Source organism: Chrysochloris asiatica, unplaced genomic scaffold (assembly GCF_000296735.1).
Source record: "Chrysochloris asiatica unplaced genomic scaffold, ChrAsi1.0 scaffold00074, whole genome shotgun sequence".
Taxonomy (NCBI): Eukaryota; Metazoa; Chordata; class Mammalia; order Afrosoricida; family Chrysochloridae; genus Chrysochloris; species Chrysochloris asiatica.
In genome coordinates, this window is record NW_006408592.1 from 3,666,100 (window position 1) to 3,691,237 (window position 25,138).

General features: G+C 37.1%; 1 pseudogene; it reads left to right on the plus strand.

Annotated features, from left to right (window-relative positions):
* The first annotated feature begins 8,472 nt into the window (after positions 1–8,472).
* Positions 8,473–8,818, plus strand: LOC102814707 (annotated as a pseudogene).
* The last annotated feature ends 16,320 nt before the right edge of the window (positions 8,819–25,138 follow it).

Genomic DNA, 25,138 nt, shown 5'->3' on the forward strand with positions numbered 1-25,138 from the left:
TTGAAATGGTTGAACATTAACCATTTCCTTTTGGTACAATGACTCTGTGTATTCCTTCACAGAAGGAATGAATATTACTTATATGAATATTACTTCATATAAATAATTTATTAGCCTCATGCCCTCCTTCCTTCCAAGGCTTTACTTATGTTATCTTTACACAATGTTACAAATCATTTTAGGAAAGATTATATAAAAAGGGGTTACAATAAATTCAATTTTCAGTAATTTCACAGATTCCAAACATTGTATTTGATTTAATATATTTGTTCAATAAATGTTTAAGATGTTTAAACATTTATTGAAATGTTTAAAGATCTAAAATGTTTAAGATCTTACAAAGTACATATTCTTCATTGTAAAGCATCATTTGTACCCATGGAAAGTTTAATAACAATATTTGACTGATACATTTGGCAATTAATTACATTTGACTTTCTTACCTAAAATGTGAAGGCTGCACTAGATTGAGATCTCACCTTGTTTTCAAATCTGAAGTTTCTGTGAATGAAAATTAATGATAAAATAACTTTCAGAGTAATTAAACCCAACTTTAACTTAATCAAACAAAAAGACATTTTTAATGCAAATATAGACATGAGTAATAGAACTCAAGGGCAAGACTGACCCTCCAAAAGGGCCTGGAATCAGGAAATATGAAAACATTTCAAAGCTCCATTTCAGAATTTTCATGCAAGAATTCCTTACTTCAAGTCCACAATCCTAAGAGAGAGAATCTGAGTAACCAGCATGATTCAGGTATGGAATTACTTTGGATTCTCCTAGAAGCAGATTCTGAGACAAGAATTTGTATGCAAATACGTTATTTGCAGGAAAAACACCAGTAGGAACTGGACAGATTTGACAGGGAAGGGAAAGCAATTACCAGTATGGAAAACTGGAGTTAATCCTCTGAAAGAAATTCTGAAAAATTCACAGTAGAACATACACCTCAGCTTTATCCCAGCCAAGGGTTAAGCCATCAATTACATATCAACTCCCACCAGTCATTGGTTGAGAATTGCTATTGTTGTTGTTGTTAAGTGCCCTAGGGATGATAATCTCCCAGCACTTCAGGATTGTTGTGGATTTAGGAAGAGCAGTAGTCCTCATCTTTAGTGAAATCCTTCAGGCAAAAAGATGCTGAGGTTTGCAGTTACATGTAGTTGGTCCTCCTGAAGTGTAAGAGGATATGGGTAAGAATTTGACAGCTTCAGCTACAGGTATCTACCCCTATCTAATAAACTGTGCCTGAGGAGGAATAACGTACTACAAATGTGGCAAGAGTGATCTATTTCTGAAGAAGACCTGGGTAACTAAATGGGTCCGTGTAGACTGATATCCTGAAAAGTGCTTACTATACAAATGCAACTCAGCAGCACTTAACAACAACAACAACAATATAAATGCTATAGGACTTCAGAGACAAAAGAACTTGCTCATACTAAAATGTGTGCTTTCAAGGATGAGTGGAATTCATTAAGTGATGTAAGCATCAAGTTGGAGAATGAGCAAAGACAGAGATATTGGAATGACCCTGGCATGTTAGAAGATGGTTGTGAAGGAGAGATCAAGTCAGAGAAGTCTTTTAAAACCAGATAAAGAGAGCTTTTAGCAGCAGGTTGAGATGTTTATAGTTAATAATGCATTAGGCTGTAAACTGTATTGTCTTAGAACCAACATCAAGGTAAGTTACATTTTTAAAACTCAAACTTTTAGTGCTTTCTTCTAAAGAATCTCATTCATGCCATAACTTACACTTGGAATTTTATATGGACGTTAAGTTAATTTGTTGTTAGTTGTTGTCAAATCAGTTTAGACCATGACGAACCTGTTTGCTTGTGTTGTTGTTGTGTGCTGTGGAGTCGGTTCCAACTCATAGCAACCCTGTATAGGGTTTCCGAGGCTGTAAATCTTTACGGGATCAGAAAGCCTCAACTTTCTCCTGCAGAACAACTGGTAGTTTCCAACTACTGACCTTGAGATTAGCAGCCCGATTTGTAACCACTACGCTACCAGAGCTCCTTATGTTTGCTTGTAGTTGGTGATATATCCAGGAAATAACTTATTTATTACTTAAGTGAGATATACAATATTGTTAAAAGATCAAGACTATAATTATTTCTTAGTGTATATTTCTGCATAGCTATTTCCCAGTAATTAACTTTCTTTCTGTGGTCAGTTATAAAACACACTGGCAAAAAATTGTAGCCTCTGGTAATAAACATGCAAATTCTCATTCATCTAACAAATATTCAACAACAACTTCCTGAGGGCCCACTGTGTGTTATGTCCTTAATGGTAGGAACAAAAATGCAGAGAGCCTGCAACCCAGACACTCATAGTCTCCCAGCAGAGGTAAGTACAAAATCATTTAAATAAAGAATAAGAGCATATTAATGGAAGTGAGTACAACGTGCTATAGGAATGCTGCCCAGAGCATCACATCCCAATTAGAAACAAGTATGAAAGAGTCAATTGTGTCTCTATGAAACGGAGTCCTGGTGTGGCACTCCAGGTTAATGCCCTGGACCACAAGATCAAACTGAATCTCAAGGTCCACAGTTCAATCCTCACCAGTCACTTCTTGGAAACCCTGTACAGGGTCACTATGAGTCTAAACAGACTCGATAGCATTTAACAACAACAACAATAATCTATATGAAATAGACACTGAGATTTATTCAGATGTTCTTTACCTAGAGAATGAAGTCCTAGGGATAGGAAAACAGTGCTTACTACAAACTTGCAAGGGCTATTTTGGTCCCTATTGATCTAAATCCTTTGAGAAGAAAGAAAATTGATGACATGCCTAGTATCCTAAACTGAAACATGTTTTATAAGATATTTCATTAGGAACGGTATTTAATTTAAAAACCTAAGAGAAACAAAGCCATTATTTTTTCGAGTGAATAGTCTATTCAGTGTTGGATAATCCAGTAAGCAACTTAAGCACAGACTTACTTAAGCTTACTAATATTTAATGAACACTTTCACATGTTTGTCACCACATTAAATTGTTCAACTGTAGATTAAAAAATGAGCACATGTAAGCCCATGCTTACCTTGCTAATTGGGTTATCTGCCTGTAAATTCATCACAACATGAATATATTGTACTCTAGGGACAACTTGAAGTCCTGTTGTGTTGCTGCAGGATAATGCACAAGGTCAATTTCAACCACAAAGTCAGTGGTTCAAACTCACCAGCTACTTCTTGGAAACCCTTTACAGAGTCCGAACTAACTCGATGACACTTAACAATAACAAAGGGGTACTTTGGACAGAAAAAGTATATAACCCTCCCCCCACAAAAAAAGTATATATCTCCATTATAGTTGTATAGTTACAGCAACAATAGTTACTGCAAGATGAGTTTGAAATGTATTCAGGATGCCTGGATCCTTATTTACTTATATTTTCAAATGTAGTTATTATCTTGAATGAGTTTACCAGAATTAAAAATGATGACTTCTTTTCAGAGTCCTCAGTAGCATATAGAGAGCTGTTTATGTTGCAGTATGCATTATGCCTCCCCTTCTTGAAAACAGGATGATGTTTTTACTGAGGGCACCTTTGCTGTTATGTGAGCAAATCATTTCATTGCAGAAAATCAGTATGATCTATGATTCCCAGTAACTGTTTTAAAACATTTCTTTTCAGAATAAGAAAGGCAATCACATTAACTCTAGTTGACAGAGTTTCCAGCATGTTTGATTTAAATGGAAAGCGATGGGTAATCATAAATGCTCAGGTCTCACAGTGAAGATTTGACACAGCAATAAAGAGATGATACCATATCATTATGATGATTTTTCATATTATTCACAACCACAAATGAATCTGTTTGAGAATGCACCATACGCTAACAGTTGCCAAATGGATCTTTGGAATAATTTGTTACACGGTTGCTGAACCAGGTCAGGTTGGTCTGTTTTACATTGCCTTAAATTCCTCATAACTTCATACTCATCACACTTACTCAGTACCTTTCGTCTCCTTTAGACTGAAAGCTTCATAGTGACAGGGACAATGTTAACCTTATTCAGATCTCTATCTTCAGACCCAAGTCTGTCATTCAGCAACAGTAGTTAATTCTAGTAACCACACTGATTATTTAATAAATTGATTGATTACTGTATTTTGAAGAAACATAGCAAGTAGGAGATTGTAACTTAGTAAAACTAGGTGAACGTGTATAAGTAGATCTCCAATTCCTCATCTATGAAACATGAAGATGTTCTCCTGCTGCAGTCACAGCATTTTGTGAATATTAATTCAGATAAGACCATGAAAACATTTTTAAAACTAAACAGCTGAACATAATATTGTTATCATTTGTTTAACTATTTAATTTTAATAACAGAAATTTGAATCCCTGTAATGGGTTAATAGAGATGGAGCTATAGGGTAAAAAGCAGATATAATGGAACCATAAAGAAGGGAGTGCCCGGAGAATAAAACATTCAGAAAATACATCAAAAGAGAATCCATTCAACAAAGTTTTTTGAGTATTTACACAAGTAATCCTCATGACTATTGTCTTCAGTTTACAAAGACAATGACTGAGGATAAGTAGTTTGTCTTAGGTCTCATGTAAATATTAGAGTCAGGATTCAACCCAAGATCTGTCTAATGCCTCGTACAATATTCACACGCATAACTCCTGCTACAAGATAGAGCACTTAGGATGGTTGGCTGTTCTGTATGGCTCCAACTGGTAGAGTTAGGTCCAATGAAGGAATCGAGAGAGAGAGAGAGAGAGAGATTTCAGATTAATTTAGCTAAAACAACCCTATCCTGAGAGAGAATGAACTACTTTGGGGTTTACTGAGTTCCTGTCTCTGGAAGAGTTCAGACTCACAATTGGAGACTAATTGGCAAATGTGTTATAACTCTGACCCAAACATTGAACTAAAGATGGCAGGTTATTTCATGAAGTGCATTTTAGTCCTGATATTCTATGGGTTTTAGTTCACTTTTGCTTGTCAGGTGAGATGAGAATTCCTAAATTATCAGAACAAGAGGCAGACCCATAGGGTGAGACTTCATGGAAGTGCGGATGTCAGCTGATGGTTTCCAGAAAGCAGGGGAAAGAGAGATGGCTGAATGGAAAACAGCTTCATTTGGGAAGGCTGTATAGGTTGGAATCAATATGGTATAGAAACTGTATGGGATTTGGAACCAAGCAGACCTTGCCTAAAAGTTAATCTATGAATCTCTCTCTGAGATTTAGTTTCCTCATTCTATAAAATGGTGTGACAACTTTAAATGCAATGGATTAAATGAGGCTAGCACTTGGTAAACATTCAGGTCCTGTAAGCCATTAAAATTATCATCATCACATCATCCTCTTCATCATCATCATCATCGCTTCATTGCTGAAAAGAAAGTTTCTTTGTAGGATAGCAAATAATAGCCACCTCATCTTCCTTTGGAGTTGCAACATAGAGAATACAGTCATTTATAATATTCAGCCTAAATGGATAGTAGAGATTATCCAGCCCAATACTCCTCAAACTATTTGTTGTGAAAGGCCACTGTGTGTGTAGGTGTGTGTTTAAATTTGCAATTTATTTCAGACCAACACTTTAGTAAAATGCAGTGTGAATGAGTTACTTGAGCAATTAAGTGGACAATACAAAACCACAAAATACAACCTAATACATTTGTATTTCACAAGAGATGTAACATTATTCAGTGAAATTATTGTGCAGGTTTCTAAATACTTACTCTCATTTTTAATATTTCCTTTATCTTAGATGGGGAACAAACAGTTCACAGACTTAGACTACACTGTAAGTAGCACTGCCTTAGCCTGTTGCCCTGTGTACTCTGGCCTGTGCCGAGTACAGAAAGGAGTTGCTCATTGTGACACAACAAGTATCATTCCTCCAATTCAGTCATTATCATTTAAGACACCTAAAAAGTAGGGAAAGTCCCTAAGTTCAACAAGCAATTTGTGATCATCTGCTAGCATAAATGTTGGTGGCTGGAACTCACCCAGAAGGACTGTCAAAGAAGGGCCTAGAAACATGTAGCCATAGAGATGACAGTCAAGAAATCCCTATCCATTGCCATTGAGTGAATTCAGACTCATGTTGGACATAGTAGAACTGCCCCACTGGGTTTTCAAGGATGTAACCTTTATGGAAGCAAACTGTCACATCTGTTTCCCCCAGAACAGCTGGAGAGGTCACACCACCAGCTGATTTTGATTAGCAGACAAGCCTTAACCATTGTGCCACCAACAGTGCCTTTAAGAAAACACATGTGATGGCCCTGACTCAGAATTGACTTGACAACAATGGGAAGGATTGGCAATGTATGCACAAACCAGTTGTTGTTGTTAGGAGCCATTGGGTCAATTATGACCCACAGTGACCCTACGTACAACAGAACGAAACACCGCCCGGTCCTTTGCCATCCTCATAGTTGTTATTATGTTTGTGCCCATTGCCAGTGTGCCAGTTCATCTCGTTGTGGTCTCCCTGCTTTTTGCTGTCCCTCTACTTTATCAAGAATGATGTCCTTTTCCAGGGTCTGGTCCCTCCTGATAACATCTCTAAAGTATGAAAGACGAAGTCTGGCCATCTTGGCTTCTAAAGAGAATTCTGGCTGTACTTCTCCCAACACAGATTTGTTTATTCTTCTGGCAGTCATGGTGTCTTTAATATATTTCTCCAACTCCATAACTAAAATACATCACTTCTTCTACAGCCTTCCATATTATCCAAATTTCCATTGTCCAAATTTCGCATGCAATATGGTGCTGCAAGATAAAGCACTGGACTGCAGGATAATGCGCCACTACTTGGAAACCCTATACAGAGTCATTGTGAGTCAGAACCATTATGAGTTGCTGGCCCTTAAACAACAACAACAAATGAGGCTCTTAAAAACACCATGGTTAGGGGGTCAGGCGCACTTCAGTCCTCAAACTGACATCTTTGGTCTTGAACACTTAAAAGAGGTCTTTTGCAGAAGATTTGCCTAATCCAACAAGCCATTTGATTTCTTTACTGCTGTTTCTATGAGTGTTTGAGTGTTGATGGTGGACCAAAGCAAAATGAAGTCTTTGGCAACCTTCTTCTTTCCTCCAGTTATCATGATGTTATTGGTCCAGTGGTGAGGTTTTTAGTTTTCTTTACATTGAAGTGCAACTCATACTGAAGGCTGTGGTCTTTGATCTTCAGTATTTTAAGTCCTCTTTGCTTTCAGCAAACAAGGTTGTATCATCTGTATATCACAGTTTATGCAAAACACTGAGCAATCTGTATTTTCCAATTTTCAAAATCTTTTTGGTAATATTAGGTTTCAAAAGTGTATGTTGATGGAGTGAGTGTACCAGTCATTTTATTGAAAGTTATGTTTACATTTCTGTTCAAATATAAATTCCAAAGAAAAATAAATTTCAAATTATAGTCTTAAAACTATATGCTTACATTCTGACATATTGGCTAATCCACTTGATTCTCATACTACAGATGACCTTGTGCTTTTACTATAGGAAATATTGAAAATTAATCTACACTGTTTCTTTTAACATCTTTCACAATTGTATCTATTGACCTACCAAATGATCTCATACATTATGAGATGAACTGACCAGCACCATAAATTAAATGAGTTGTTGTTGATGTTAAATGCCTGCAAATCAGTAACAAACCATAGTGATTCTGTGTAGGGTTTACTAGGAGCAACTGGTGAGCTTGAACCCCTGGCCTTGCAGTTCAAACTGACATTACAGTCCAGTGCATTAGCCCACAGTGCCACACCAATACTCCAGATTAAATGAGTACTGGTTAGCAAATTTCAGTAAGGAAAGAGGGATAGATATTAGATGTGTTATAAAAATGATCAAGATATAAATATTTACTTTTTCTGTCAATAAACAAGTAAACATTTATCCATTTGTGCAACCCATGTTATCTTTTAGCAAATGTTTATCAGGTAGCTTCTATGATACTTGAATTGTCCACAATTTATATACGCGCAAGGATTTTTGTTATTCTAACACAATTGGTGTGGCTCTGTGGGTTAATGCGCTGGACTGCAAAATCATTTGAACCACAAAGTCAGAAGTTCAAGCTCACCAGTTGCTCCTCGGCAAACCTATACAGGGTCGTTATGGGTCAGAACTGACTCGATGGCACTTAACCACAACAGCAATCATTATTTTATTATAATATCTCATGAGTTAGCTAAGACTTTTACTGATTTTTACAACCTAATGAGCAAAATTCTTAAAATTAATGTTCTTTTGTGTCTTCAATGTACTAATTTGAGACATTTTCTAAGTTTGAAAAGGTTCCCCCAAATTCATAATTTTGAATTTAATTATGTAGGATTATTTATTCAAATATTTCCAGATTATTTTATTCCGTGGAATCTAGTAATATAGATAGAAAACAAAAATATCTACTTCAAAACATAGAATAAGCTCTCTCTCTCTCAGGTCCTCACTTCCAAGATGACAAAGAAAAGGAGAAACAATGGTCGTGCCAAAAAGCCCGTGGCCACATGCAGCCTATTCGCTGCACTAACTGCGCCCACTGCTTACCCAAAGACAAGGCCATTAAGAAGTTCGTAATTCGAAATATAGTAGAGGCTGCAGCCGGCAGGGTATTTCCAAAGCAAGTGTCTTCGATGTATACGTGCTTCCCCAGGTCTATGTGAAACTGCATTATTGTGTGAGCTGTGCCATTCACAGCAAGGTGGTCAGGAAACGTTCTCATGAAGCTCGGAAGGACCGGACACCCCCACCCCGATTTAGACCTGCAGGTGCTGCCCCACCACTGCCACCAAACCCCATGTAAAGAATTGAGCCCTAAAAAGGCTGAAGTAAAACTAACCTGCAAGAAAATAAAATACAAATCACCCTTTGTGGCAAAAACAAACAAAAGAACCCATATAGAATAAGTAGGTAGAACCAATGTGAGATTCCTCTGTTCCCGATTCTGAAATGGCAAATGTTATAGCCATGCTAGAACTTAAGGAATCCTCGTATGGCATTATGGGTTAATGTGCTAGACTGTAAAGTCAATTTGAACTGCAAGGTTAGCAGTTCAAGCTCACCAGCTGCTTCTTTGAAACCCTATACAGGGTGACTATGGTTCAGAACTGACTTGAGGGCACTCAGCACCTATACCAACAACTAGAACTTAAAGCTTTTACAGTGACAGTGAACTCTGTTAACATTCACAGCTGAATCCTGTCATCCTATCAGCATCCTCTCCCACTTTCTCTTACCTAGACCCATCAGAAACAGTTGTTTGGTGGCAATTACAAAAACAAAGGCTAGAAGAGACCTATTGAGTAATTCATTATACCACAAGTACATAATTGACCCTTTATTCAAATTTAAACAAGTTCTTTACCTAGCTTCTAGAACAATCAAGGGGAGCCTGGTGGCTCCATAAGATAAGCACTGAACTGCAAACCACAAGGTAGGTGGTTTGAGCCCACCAGTTGCTCTGTGGGAGAAAGATGAGGCTTTCTGCTTCCACAAAGATTTAAAACCTCGGGGACGCTATACAAGGTTGCGATGAGTTGGAACCAACTCAATGGCACTTAACAATAACAAGTACAACAAAATCTGATTTACTGTATACATTAATGGTCCCTTTTTCTCATTCTTTTTTGTTTACTTTTCCTGTTTTTGTGGTCTCTAAGTATGTCTGTCCACCAGGGTTTAGTGTTGGGACCTCTTCTGTTGTCTCATCATGCTCATTCATTCCTTCAAGTTAGTCACATGGCATTAAATCATTTATATATGTTTCTTGTTGTTAGGAACTATGGGTTCCTTTTTGACTCATTGTAACCTATCTGAGTGCTTATAACTCTGAAAATTCTGTCTCCTGTTCCGACCTCTCTTTTGACCTCAGTATTCTCAATGGCCTATTCATTTGTCCACTTAGATTTCGAAAAGTAACCTCAAACTTATCATGTCAGAAACAGCTCTTTATTTATCCTACCCCTACCACTTTTCCAGCCTGAAAACATAGGTTAACATTTGATGTCTTGCTTACACTCAAAGCCTGCATCTAATACAGCAGCAAATCTAGTAGGCTCTACATTTAAAATATGAATTCAACTTCTCATCACTGCTAGCTACCAATGCTCACTTATGTTATCCAGCACCCAAGTTCAAACCACCTAAAGTATTTCCTAAGGAGCTCTGGTAGCGTAGTGGCTACGAATAGGGCTGCAAACCTTAAGGTCAGCAGTTTGAAACTACCAGCTGTTCCACGGGAGAAAGATAAGGCTTTCTGCTCCTGTAAAGATTTATAGCTTCAGAAACCCTGTGCAGCGTTGCTATGAGTTGGAACCGACTCCATGGCACATAATCACCACCACTACCAAGGTATTTTCTAACTAATCTCCTTGCTTTCATTCATTATCTAGTGAGATCTCTACCTGGCAGAAAGACAAATCTAATGTAAAAGGAAATTAGCTTCAATAGATTTCCATCACATACAGAATAGCCTAGCTCTCTATTCTATTTTCTTGGTCTTACCATACTGACCTGCTGGCTGTTTCTTGGTGGTGATTGTATGCCATAGAGTCTCTTCTGACTCATAGCGACTCTGTATAGAGTTTCCAAGGCTGTAGATCTTTTCTGGAGCAGAAATCCTTCTCTTTATCCAGGGGAAAAGCTGGTAGTTTTGAATTCCTGACCTTGAGGTTAGCAGCCCAACTCATAACCACTGTCAAATTCATTCTTGCTTAAACATGTGTACGTTTACTGCTTACTCATTCACTGTATCTTTTGATGGGTAGTTCACTTGTTTAATCAGGTCTCTATTCAGCTGATAGCGTAGTGGTTACAAATTGGGCTGCGAAGTGCAAGGTCAGTAGTTCGAAACTACCAGTTGTTCCGTGGGAGAAAGATGAGGCTTTCTGCTCCCATAAAGATTTACAGCCTCGGAAACCCTATACAGGGTCACTATGGGTCGGAATCCACTCAACAGCACTTAACAACAACAACATTCAGCTGTACATTCTCAGAATATCTTATCTAAAGGGACCCTCCAGGCCTGGAACTGAAGTCACCCCCCTGACTCAGTTTTCAGCTAAACCATAGGCCTCTAAGTGAACAGTAGCATCAAGGAGGTATACACTCCTTAGAACAATCAACCATAGGAGATCAAATGGGCAGCATTTGTCCAGGAATAAAACTCAGAAGGCAGGGAAGGGATAGGAAAGAAGGATGAATGGAAATGGTAAACATAAGGAGGAAGTAGGAGTGCTGTTACATTGTGGGTATTGGAACCATGTCATAAATCTAAATGTATATGAAGTGTTGACTGGAAACCACTTTCCTCTGTAAACTTTCACCCAAATAACAATAAAAAGCTTAAAAATAAAATTAAATAACCCATATATATCCTCTCTACCTTTATACTAGGAGCTCTGGTAGTGTAATGGTTAGGAATTGGGCTGCTAATCTCATGGTCAGCAGTTCAAAACTACCAGCCATTACGCAGGAGAAAGATGAGGCTTTCTGCTCCCATAAAAATTTACAGCCTCAGAAACCCTGTGCAGGGTCACTATGAGTAGGAACCAACTCCATGGTACTTAACAACAACAACTCTTATATTGCTATGGCTTAAAAAAAAACAACAATAACAAAACACACATCATTTTTCACAGTACATATGGCAATTTGACATTTTATGTAAGTGGATTCTGCTTTACTGTTTGAATTGATTAATTATATTAATTAATTTATTTATTGTGTTCATCGGAAACCCTATACAGGGTTGCTATGAGTTGGAACCGAGTCAATGACATTTAACAAAAACAACAATTCCTAGCTCAAGAACAACACTGAACTAAGAGTAATATTTATTCAATATTTTTGAATGAAGGGAGAAAAATAGAGATTAAATTGCCCGAGGCTGGCATACAGCACAAGTAGTAGGGAAGAACTTGAATGCAAGTCACCCAACTATAAATCCAGTCCTTCTTCTCTATATGAGACTGCCTTTCTGTGGAACTGTTGTTATGAGTAGGTGCTGTCAACTTACAGTGACCTTATGTATGCAGAGAAACACATACTGCCTGGTTCTGCTCCATTTTCACAATTGTTATGTTTTAACCCATTGTTACAGCCAATGTGTCCATCCATCTCAGTGGGAGTCCTCTTTTTTGCTGATATCTCCTTGAGTAGCATGATGTTCTTTTCCAGGGACTGGAATGTCCAAAGTACTTGAGAAAAAGCTTACCCAGCATCTTTGCTTCTAAAGAACATTCTGCCTGTACTTCCTCCAAGACAGGTCTGTTTGTTCTTCGGGTTATCCATGGTTGCTATAAATCTATACCACAATTCAAAGAATCAATTCTTCTACAGTTTTTTAATTTACTGTCTTTTACCTGCATATGAGGCAATTGAAAATATCATGCCTTGGGTTGGGCATATCTTAGTCTTCAAAGTGACACATTTACTCTTTAACACATTTAAAGAGGTCTTTGGAAGCAGATTTGCTGAACTAAGACCTGGACATTTGAATATTCAAATGTTATCCTGGAGCCAGCCATCCCCCCATCTGCCAGTGATTTAGCAAAGATAATGCCTATTATCCTTTGGAGAGGAATACAGTGTGACAAAGCCCAAATTTTGATGAAAACAAAATGAAGAGACCTACTGCATTAACTATGCCTGTGGCCTACCCTCCCACAAAAGAAAGAAAATCAATAGACTAACTTTGCTCTTTGCAAAACCATGTTTTTTCTTCCTGGCATACTAATTTCTTCCAAACAAGTATTCTCAAATACAATGTCACTGCACATTACTGCATTGTGATCAATTGTAATTTGGTACTAGTGATGAAGTACTTATTTTGTATACTTAAAAAAATAAAGTTTGTTCAATGATGTGAATAAAAGAAAGTCCCCTTTGCCTTCTGTGTGACTTCTTGAGTTCTAGTGCTCAGGGAGGAGTCCTGGTGTGGCACTGTGGGTTAATGTGCTGGAATGCAAGGTTGGTTTGAATGAGAAGTCAGTGGTTCAAGCTCACCAGCTGCTCCTTGGAAACCCTATAAAGGGTCACTATGAGATGGAATCTACTCGATGGCACTTAACACAGTAACAACAAAAAGTGCTCAGGGAATTGCAAGTAACTATAGCCGTTTTTTTTGTTTTTTTTTTTTTCTGCATTGCACCTAGTAATCTGGGGATGCCCATGATATTGTGACTCCTTGAATATACTGTGCCCTTCTGCATGTATGTCATAGTGCAGACAAAGAGGGTTTGAGAAGCACTATGTCAAGCTATTTTTAGATCAGCAGGAGAATTTCTTCAAAATATGATTGTCTGGACAGTGTTTCCCTTATTCTAAAAATGTGCCTGATCAAATCCTAGCTCTTGTGCTCCCTAAATTCTCATAAGTCATACCTAGGGTTGTTAGAATAATATCAATAATGCTTGAAGTCTTAGGCAAGTTACAAAAAGTCTTGTGAACCACAGTTTCCTCAGTTTAATAAAAAAGAGAGAGAGAGAGTGATATGTACCTCATAGTTCTGTTGAGACTAAAGTGAGAGAAAGAACATACACTAATTAGAGTGGTATGTGATTTGAGTGTGTAGTAAGTGTTCATACCATCCTTCCTCTCCACTGCCCATTTGAGTTTTCCTTTCTGGCTTCTAGCTTTGAGTCTGCATACTTTTCTCTCAGTAACAAAATTGTGATATAAAAGCCACACATGGATTTGCCATCAATTCCTCTAAATGTGCAGATAATTCAGATGCCTAATTGTCTTCATTTTTCTAATTCTTTTTTCCCCTGTATTATCTCTACCGTCAGTAAAATGCATTGTCAATAATAGGGAAATTCCTGGTTTAATTTGATTCCTCAGTTATACAACTCAGGAACCACTAAGAAGTGTTAATTAGGCACTAAAACCAAATGGGATTACCTTAGAGATCCATGTTAGCAACAATTTGACACTCAGTCAGGTGGTATGCCTATAAATTTCACTTATCACCCTAGTATTCAGTCCAGGTATTGTTTAACATTTATGACTTTCTCTAGTTTGTCATTCAATTCTACATCGTTATAAAGTGCTTATTGTATGGAGCCACTGTGCTCCCATAAGTGAGTATCATTTGGCCAATATTTGTTATTTTAAAGCAACTTAAAAAGAAAAAACAGCTCTAATGAGATATAATTTATATACAATGTGCTATTATAAAAACAAAAAACTTGAGCTAAGTAGTTACAAAGATTTTTCTCTCTAAACTCAGGAATGGAAAAAACTGCATTGTGGCCTATGCCAAACTTGTCCTTAAATACTGCAAAACTGATGCAACAATATTTAGAGTTAGAACACTTAGGTTTCCTCAAATTTTCCTATCACTGACTGTGTTTTTGGATAAATCAATGTATGAAATAAACCCTCATTTAATAATTATTTCAACAAGTATTTACTGAGTATTTAATATATGTTAAGTTCTCTTCTAGATAATTTGGATATGTTGCTATGTGCCATTAAGTCAGTCCCTACTCTTAGCAACCTTGTATAGTGTTTCTGAGTTAGCAGCAGGTGGGTTTCAACCATGGACCTTGCAGTTAGTAACCCAGTGCTTATCCTACAATGCCACACAAGGACTCCAGGTTGCTGCTGTTGAGTCAATTCTGACTCATGTTGTTGTTGTTAGGTGCCATTGAGTTGATACTGATGCATGGTGACCCTATGCACATTAGAACATTGCTGGATCTTGGGCCAACCTCACAACTGTTACCATGCTCGAGCCCATTGATGCTGCCACTTTGCCAATCCATCTCGTTGGGGGTCTTCCTCTTATACTCTGACTTTCCACCCTACCAAACATGATACCCTTCTCCAGCGACTGGTCCCTCCTGACAATATGTCCAACTCATAGAAACTCTATGTAGGGTTTCCAAGGAGCAGTCTGTGGGTTTGAACTGACAACCTTGCAGTTCAAACTGGTCTTGTGGTTCAGTACGTTATTCTTCAATGCTATACCAAGCACTAAACAGAACAGCCAGCCACCCCTGCTCCTGTAAAGCATTCTAGCTTTCCTTGGTTGAATGTAACAGGTAGAGTTTTAAACATGGACTAGAAATAAAGAACAGGAAGAATGCAAATAGATTAAGATCAACTTCCTATTTGGGAGGAACTTACTCTGAAGATTTAATTTCTTATTTTTTAAAAATAAAGTATGCAAATATATATAGCATGGTGTTGCTATGAGGATTATAGCTGTCAGCTATATCAGGTTTGGCCCTCAATTCAATGAAGAGGTATGCATGGAAGCTGGTTTTGCTTTGTTTTGTTTCCATTATAAATGGTTGAAACTTCCTTTTTTTCTTTTGAAATAGAAAAGGCTTTTCAGACAGATGGAATATGGAGTAGCACATACAAATGGCTGGAGTCAGTGAAGTGCAGAGTTTGCTGAAAGAACAATGAAAATTCTAGTTTTCCAACATTAGTGTGAGTTTTAAATAGCAGTGGGTTATAAAGGCTGAGTGATCATTTCAAGTGTTCTTCTACAATCTGTGTTTCAAACTAATGGACATTTTTAACATAAATTGTTTCTAGTTTCCTCAAAACATTCATAGGTGCCAAGTGTTGTAGGGCAGAGAACATTGAGTTAATAGAGAACCCAGTAACCAAGTAGATAAAGATTACTTACAGTTCTTATAAGCCTTTACTTCTTCTCTGTAAACTGAGAATAATAATACTGACCTCACTTCTCAGGAATAAAGGACCGAGATTTATTTATGCTGCAGATCACTTTTGGAGTATACACAAATAAATGATTCAGTGAATAGGGTGTGCTCATTTTTATATTCACTGGTAGCGTATGTTGTTGTTATTATGTGCCATTGAGTTGGTACCAACTCCTAGCGACCATATGCACACAGAACGAAACACTATCAGGTCCTCTGCCAGCCTCACAATTGTTGCTATGCTTGAGCCCATTGCTGCTGCCACTGTGCCAATCCACCTTGTTGCGGGGGGGGGGGTCTTCCTTTTTTTCTCTGACCTTTCACTTTACCAAGCATTGATAGCATATAGTAGGAATTCAAATGAAAGTTTATTCATAAACAAATCTCTAATTGCATATCCATCTCTCAGCAGAAAGGATGAGAAGTCTGTAAAATTTTGCAGTGTTATAAAATGAAAATGTTACTTATAACCTCATCATTCTCAGCTTTATGTTCTAGCTATTGGTATATAGACTTTGGCGTCCTGATGTGGTGCTGTGGCTTAGTGTACTGGGCCGCAATGTCAGTTTGAGCCATAAAATCAACAGTTCAAATTCACCAGCTGCTTCTCAAAAACCCTATACAGGATCACTATGAGTTAGAACCATCTCAAAGGCACTTAACCACAACAGCACCATACAGACTGTATCGAATATACCTATTGGAATAGGAGCTACTTTAGAATAGGAACCAAGTCTTCATCATTTTGAGTATATAGATACCTGGCATTCAGAAGGACTCAATGAAAGTTAGAATATCAAAAGTTGGTGGGTAATATAATCTGTAGGCCTCCTAAAAGTACCTACTCTCTAAACCAAGGAGTAGGTTTTCTCTCATATATTATTTCCTGTCCCAGGATCCAAATGGAAAAGCCCTGCAGCGGCACAGCCTGGAAGCAGATGTTGCCTTGTCAGGTGTCTTTGATTCTACTCAAGAATCCACAGGAAGCTGGTTACAGACAAATCATCAGCACTGTGGGAACAGGGGAATGGCAGACTATACTGTGTGCTCACAGAGGAGCCATGACACTCTGCCATATAGAGGGGAAAATGACTAGGGCTGTTCTAGAAAGCACAAGTAAGTGGGTCCTGGCTGTAGTTCACTTGGCTGTTGTTCACAAAACAACTTCCACTCTGCTTTGTGCTTGAGTCTGCCATTAAGACATTCATTCATTCCAATTCATTCAATTAAAAATATTTGACAACATAGAACATAAGACCATGTTTTAACCAATCATGATATCCAGCATCTCATAGTACATATAAGAAATATGTACCACAAATTATTTTTGGATTGTAAATATTTGAATTAAGCTGATAATCAGGGACACTAGATATGAGGGCATCCTGGTGTGGCACTGCAGGATCAGCACTGGACTGCTAATCACAAGGTTGGCAGTTCAAACATACCAGCTGCTCCTTGGAAACCCTATACAGGGTCACTATGAGTCAGAACTGACTCGACAGCATGTAATAACTACAGACATGGAGAAGAATAATAGGCATATAATGGGACCTAATATTTTGTAAAACTAGAGTACAAGAAAGAATATTTTCATATTATGCCTTTTCATTTTAGCATTATAGTAATTCTATGTTGTAACTAACATCTTTTCCACTTCATTGTGAGCAGGGCTGGAATGACTTAATTAATTGCCAAGTCACTTAACTAGTATACCATATAACTGAGATTCAAATCCATGTATATCTGAATACAAAGTTCATGCTTTTTCTTGTGCCTCAAAACGACTAGATTGCTTCCTTAGTACAATTGCAGAAACTTACTTCTATTATGGGAAATACAGTTTTGCTGTAACTTAAATTTCATTATGTGTGCCAATCATAGGAATCTGGGTGATGATAAACTTTATTAGTAATTATTAAAACTATACCTGTGTTTCTAGTTATTTACGTGGTTCTGTAATAATAATTCCATTCCCCATTGTTGATTCTGGAACACTTTTGATTCCTCATCTAGCATTCATTCCTCCTTCTTTTTTTCCTCACTGAATCTGTGTTCAAGTATTTTATCCCTTTATCACAAACCCAACACACTGTGGTGACACTGTGGTGACTTGTGTGTTGTTGTGATGCTTGAATCTATGCTACTGGTATTTTAAAAACCAGCAGGGTCACCCATGGTGAACAGGTTACAACTGAGCTTCCAGACTAAGACAGACTAGGAAGGAGGAGAGGTGGATTACTTACAAATATTTAGTCACTGAAAACCTTATGAATAGCAGTGGAGCACTGTCAGATAGCACCAAAACACTGAATATTGATACATTTTTAATAGCACCAGAATATTGTCACATATAGTGCCAGAAGATGAGCCTCTTGGATAGGAAGGTGCTCAAAATATGACTGGGGAAGAGCTGCCTCATCAAAGTAGAGTTGACCATGATGACACAAATGAAGTAAAGCTTTCAGGATCTCCATTTCCTGATGGGGTACAACTCAAAATGAGGAGACACAGTTGTCAATATCCATTAATAATCAGAGCATGGAATGTATGATGTATGAATCTAGGAAAATTTGAAGTTGTCAAAAATGAAGTGGAACACATAAAGATCGATATCCTAGGCATTAGTGAGCTGGAAGAACTGGTATTGGATATTTTGAATCTGACAATCACATGGTATACTATGCTGGGAATAATAACACATTGAAGAGGAATGACATAGCATTTATAATCAAAGAAAACATTTCAAGATTATCTTAAAGTATAATGCTGTCTGTGATAGGAAAACATCCAAACATCAAGGAATATCAGTTAAAACCACTATTATTCAAATGTACACACCAACCATTAAAGTCAGTGATGATGAAATAAAATAATTTTACTAATTTCTTCAGTCTGGATATTAATCAAACACACAATCGAGATATATTGATAATTATGGGTGAGTGGAATGCAAAGGTTAGAAACAAAGAGGAAGGATCAGCAGTTGGAAAATATGACCTTAGTGATAGAAATGATGCTGGAGATTGTATGACAGAATTTTGCAAGACTGATGCTTTATTCATTGCAAACACCTTTATAACAGCATAAAAGATGACTATGCACAGAGACCTCACCAGATGGCATACACTGAAATCAAATTGACTACCTCTATCAGAAGAGATGGAGTCCCGGTGTGGTGCTGTGGGCCAATGCACTGGAGAGTAAAGTCATTTGAACCACAAGGTCAGTAGTCGAAGCTCACCAGCCATACCTTGGAAACCCTATACTGGGTCTCTAAGGGTCAGAACCAACTTGACAGCACTTAACAACAATAACAATGGGAAGAGTTGCAGGTCATCAGCCAAAACCAGGCCAGGGACAGACTGTGAAACAGGTACCAATTGTCCATTTGCAAGCTAAGGCTGAAAATGAAGAAAATTTAAACAAGTCTCCAAAAGTAAAACTATGAACTTTAACATATTCCACCTAAATTTAGAGATTATCTCAAGAACAAATTAGATGAATTCGACACGAATGACTGAAGACCAGAGGAGCTGTGGGATGACACCAAAACATCATACAGAAGAAAGCAAAAGATAAGTAAGACAAAAAAGAAAGAAAGGGAAAATCAAAATGGATGTCAGAAAAGAGTCTGAAACTTGCTCTCCAGTGTAGAGATGCTAAAACAAATAGAAGAAATGAAGAGGCAGAAGAGCTGAACAGAAAATTTCAAAGGGCAACTTAAAAAGAGAAAGTCAAGTATTATACTGAAATGTGTAAAGACAAATGGGAAGAACATGCTCAGCATTTCTCAAGCTTAAGGAGCTGAAGAAAAAAATTCAAGCCTCAACTTTAAATATTGAAGGATTCTATGGGCAAAATAGTGAATGATTCAGAAAAGGAGTCATGCTAGCAAGAGGAAATCATTGATATTCAACCATTTCAAGAGGTAACATATAATCAAGAGCCAGTGGTACTGAAGAAAGACGTCCAAACTGCACAGAAGGCATTGACAAGGAACAAGACTCCTAGATTGATGGAATACAAATTGAAATCTTTCAGCAAGCTGTTGATGTACTGAAGGCAGGCACTCATCCATACCAAGAAATTTGGAAAAGAGCTACCTAGCCAACTGATTGGAAGAGATAAATACATATGCATGTTCCAAAGAAAGGTGACCCAAAGGAATGCCAAAATTCTGTATAATATCATTAGTATGATATGCAAGTAAAACTGTTAAGAATTCTTTTTTGAATGGCTGCAATAGTACATTGACAAGGAACTGCCAGAGGTTCAAGCCAGATTCAGAAGAGAATGTGAAACAAGGGATATCATTGATGACATCAAACGAATCTTGGCTGAAAGCAGAGAATAGCAGAAAGATATTTACCCGTGTTTGATTGATTATGCAAAGGCTTTTGACTGTGGATCATGACAACATTGTGGAGCAAATCATTCTGAATAGTTAAGATTAGTAGATAATCAATGGTTAAATCTTTTTAGGTAAACATGATTGTACATTTAAACCATTTCTGAATGAAATTTTTTCTTAAACTCAATTTGTCATTTTCTGTTTTCCCTAAAGCTTAAGGGACACTATTTAATCATTTAATATAATGTTTCCTCAGAAGTTACTTAACTGTTAACAAGCATCAATGGCTGACTTGTCACACTTTTCTTCATTCATTCATCTACTATTTATATTTTTCTTTGCCATCCCTTGCGTTCACTTTACTGGTTTATGGAGAATTACTCCATTTTTAATCTTCACTTTTTTGAAGCTAACATGAACTTGAATTTCTAACATGGACTTTACATATAGAACTAGATGCAAGTAAGACTGTATTATTATTGAGTAAGGGTCTAAGAATCCCAAATCTCTTTAGATTCTAGAATGGTGGTGGTGGCAGCTGTGTGACAAGGAATCGGTTTTGATTCATAGTGACTCTGCATAGGTTTTCCGAGACTGTAGTCCTTTATGAGACAAGAAAGCATCATCTTTCACCTGTGGAGTGTCTGGTGGACTCGAATTACTGACATTGTGCTTAGCAACCCATGACACCACCAGGGCCTCTTAGATTCTAGAATGTTGTTGTTGTTAAGTGCTGTTGAGTCAATTCCAACCCATAAGGACTCTGTATAGGGTTTCCAAGGAGTGGTTGGTGGGCTTGAACTGCTGACCTTGTGGTTCAAACCAGCTTTACAGTCTAGATAATTAACACACAGCATTACACCAGGACTCGGGATCCTAGGATAATGAGCCCTAATATATAAACTTTGAAGATACCTATTTGGATTTTCAGAGGGTTGAAAAGAAAAATAAAACCATTATTCCTAGTTTTTGATGGTTGAAGAAAATAATCTTTCCAGAGATCTGATTTCCCAAAGGATAAAGACAATGTTTTGTGGAGGTGATTTGTTAGATGTCTTTTCACCTTGGGAGCTAGAAAGCAGACACTTTCATGAATTAAAGAAATGTCCTCAAGTTTAGTATTTCCCTTTTCTGAGAATGCAGGTGGGCTTTTTTGTTTTTCCCTCTTGGACTTACTGATTCATCTTTTTTTGTCTCAGTTTTCTATCTGTACCCAACTATGAGAAAAGACTTTTTGAGAAACTCCATGTACTTTTTTTTTTTCATTGAAAGGAAGAATGTATAAACATTAGCTCAGGTAGAAATCTGACTTTGCTTCCACCTGTCTCATTTTGACTTAGTATTTTCATTTAAAAATAGATTTAAATATGTTTAACAGTTTTATAGAACAGTACAACCTATTCTGTTTGAGGACATAGAGCTGTAAATTTTGTGATTAGTACAGTCAGAACGGAAGAATTCTTCCTGAAAAGCTTTATTCACATAGGAGGAGTTTGCATAAAGCATTTTTCAGTTAAATGTTCTTATTTCTGTCATGCTTATATTTGCCACAGCATGGTAAAGAAGAAAGAGTATTTAAGAAAGTTTCACAAGGCCTTCGTTTTCTAGTCCTAGCTGCACCTAAAACATTGTGCAAGAGTTAAAAGGTTTGCCCAATCTTAGCTATTTCTATGTGTGGAAATTATATATTGTCTGATGTATTGGATTAATTTTCTCTCAATTCAACCTGTTGAATAGCTCATTGAAGAATCTTGGCCTCTGTCTTTGTGCTGACTATTATTCAGGGTTCTTCCAAATATGCACTGGCAAAGAGAAGAAATCTAACTCCTCTGACTCACCATTTTCCACCAAGAACTTTGGGAGCCAACCACATGAAACTTTCCTCCTTTCTTTGAATATACGAGACCTCCTAATGCCTTTGTGTCTTGACACATGCCATTCCTCTGCATGAGCTTTATTGTGACTTATCTACATGGTAAATTTCTTCTCATACAAAAGACACAGATCTAATGTCATCTCTCTGGAAGGCTTCCTTGACTTCCCAGGTACAATTAGTTGCCACCCCCTTGGTGTTCCCATAGCACATATGCAGTGACTGTTTCAAAACACTTCTTACACTGTCATCTGAATTTCCCATTTATATGACTCTGGTAGCATAATGGTTACGAATCGGGCTGTGAACCGCAAGGTCAGCAGTTCAAAACTACCAGCTGCTCCGCGGGAGAAAAATGAGGGTTTCTGTTGCCGTAAAGATTTACAGCCTGGGAAACCTTGTATAGGGTCGCTATGAGTCAGAACCGACTCCACGGCACATAACCACCACCACCACCATGGCTATATATCTTCTCTAGAGTGTGAGTTCTTTACAGAAACTCATTTTATTCATCTTTGTATACTTAATGTCTAGCCCAATATTTAACATGCAATAAAACTCAGTGAATGCTGAATAGGTGGATGAGTTGAAAGCGAAATCAGAATTTATAAATTTATAGAAATAATTTATTTTAAAACAGTTTAGCTTTTTCTAACTACAGATGATTGAGTAAACTAATTGACCTCTTCATGACACTTCAAAACTATCAATCAATAGAGAGCTTCTTGATTTTAAGTAATTTTAAGAGTGTGACAGTTTTGATAGATGTGATTTTCTTTTCCCAGATGTTCTAGAGAATAATCAGTGCCTGGGATGCTTTAAGGTAATTCCCATTAAAGATGAACAAAAGGGTCATCTGAAGTATTTTCATATTAATACTAATACTCTGATAATAAAATACATTATACCCTAATCTGCAACAGTCACTTTCAGTGTTAAATCCTGATTTCCCATCTAATCTCATTTGCATATTCACTGTGACTCTTTAAAATAATTTATTATCATTTTAATTACCACCCTTTTACTAAGATCTGATTTTACATTCTGGGGAAACTGATTTTAAGTTTAGAACCATTAACAAAGAGAAATCAATGTGTCTTCTCTGTGCATCCTAGCTTACTTTTATACAGCTATTAACACTAGAACAAAATGTTTCTTGTTGAGAAACGTTTATATTGAATATCATTTGTACTATATTTTACTTACTAATTTATGTGAGTGATTTAATAAATGATTTTTGAACATCAGCTGTGTGCCTAGCATTAACCTAAGCACATGTTTGTAGCAGTGAGATGAATGGATAAATAAACTGTGATACAAACAAGAAGCATAAATAAATACAATAAACTAAGAGACAGCATTGTGTAGTACAAAAAAATGCAGGCTTATGTATCTTGTTTTTTTTTTTTTTTTAATAGACAAGTTTACTTTTTTTTTAACTTTTTATTGCGAATTGAGTTAAGGTTTACAGAACAGATCATCAGCCAACATTTGACAAATTATACACTTTGACTATAATCTATTCCATGAACCATCCATTAACAATTGTCATTAAGTGTCCTGGAGTTCATGCCAACTCATAGCGACCCTGTATAATGTTTCTAAAACTAGAAATCTTTACAGGAGCAGAAACCCTCGTCTTTCTCCAGAGGGGCGACTGGTAGATTCAAATGGCTGATTTTGCAGTTTAGCAGCATAGCTTGTGATCTACTAGGCTACAAGGTCTCCTTTAGTTAGCAGTATTTATATCTATTTGACTTAATTTTTTCCCTCCTCCCCACCCCCACCTGCCCTATAACCATCGTAGAATGTTTCATTTAGCAAGAAAATCTTAATTATGGCTCTGTACCCTAGCTCCATCCCTGTCACCAAGTGATCCTGTTGTTGCTGTTAAGTGCCGTCAAGTCGGTTCCAACCCATAGTGACCCTGTATAGGGTTTCTGAAGAGCAGCTGGTGAGATTGAACTGCCAGCCTTGCAGTTCAAAAGACTTTACAGTTCAGGGCATTAATCCACAGTGCCACACCAGGACTCCAAAGGACCCTAGATAAACCTTTAATTTTTTTCTGACTGTATTTTCACACCGGTACAATTGTTTAATAAGGGCGGTGTATGTTTCTTGTTTCTCTTGTTTGCCATCACATTTTGCCTATTACAACTTCTATTTACATAGTTTTGTCTGAGTGTTATATGGGAAAAAAATTACAAGTACATAGTAACCTTGAAGGCAGGTGGAAGGAGAGCTGACTCAGTTGGAGGAGTCAGCAAACATTTTACAGAGATGGCATTCAAGTTGATTTTTTAAAAATTTCTAAATAATTTATTGAGGTGAAATGCACATAACATAAAAGTAACCATTTTAAAGCAACAATTTAGTGACATTTAGAACATTCACAGTATGTGAACCCATCTCTATCTAGTTCTAAAACATTTCCATGAATACAAAGTAAAGCCCTTTAAGCTGCTTCTCTTCCCATATGTCCTCAACCCTGTCTCAACCAGCAATCCGTGCTCTGTCTGTAAGGATTATATCTTGTGGACCTTTTATATCAATGAATCATTGAAGATATGACCTTTCATGTCTGCCTTCTTTCACTTAGCAAAGATTCACCTACATTGTAGCACGCAGTTCTTCATTCCTTTTATGGCTGAATACTATTTTCAGTTTGTATATACTACAATTTGTTTATCTATTTAGCTATTGATGGACATTTTGGGATACGTCCATCTTTTGGCTCTTGTGAATAGTGCTGTTACAAACATATGTGTGCATGTACTTTTTGGGGTACCTGTTTTCAATTATTATGAGTATTCACTCAAGTTGATCCTTAAGAAAAATTAATAGTTTTCTATGAAATTAAAAGTATATATAAAAATAATACTGATACTGATAATAATAATTATAAAACCAGTAATAATAATGTTGTTGTTGTTGTGTGCCGTGGAGTCGGTTCCGACTCATAGCGACTCTACACAGGGTTTCCAAGGCTGTAAATCTTTACAGGAGCAGACAGCCTCATCTTTCTCCCACGGAACCACTGATAGTTTCCAACTGCTGACCTTGAGTATTTACTTTGAGTCCTAGTATGTTACTGAATGATAAGCTCTTGACTACTAACTCATGCCAAAGAGAGTATTATGTAAGGATCAGAGTCAACAAAGTGACTACTGAGAAAACTAGGTTTCTGAAGATCAACAAAGAAAAATAAAGATGATT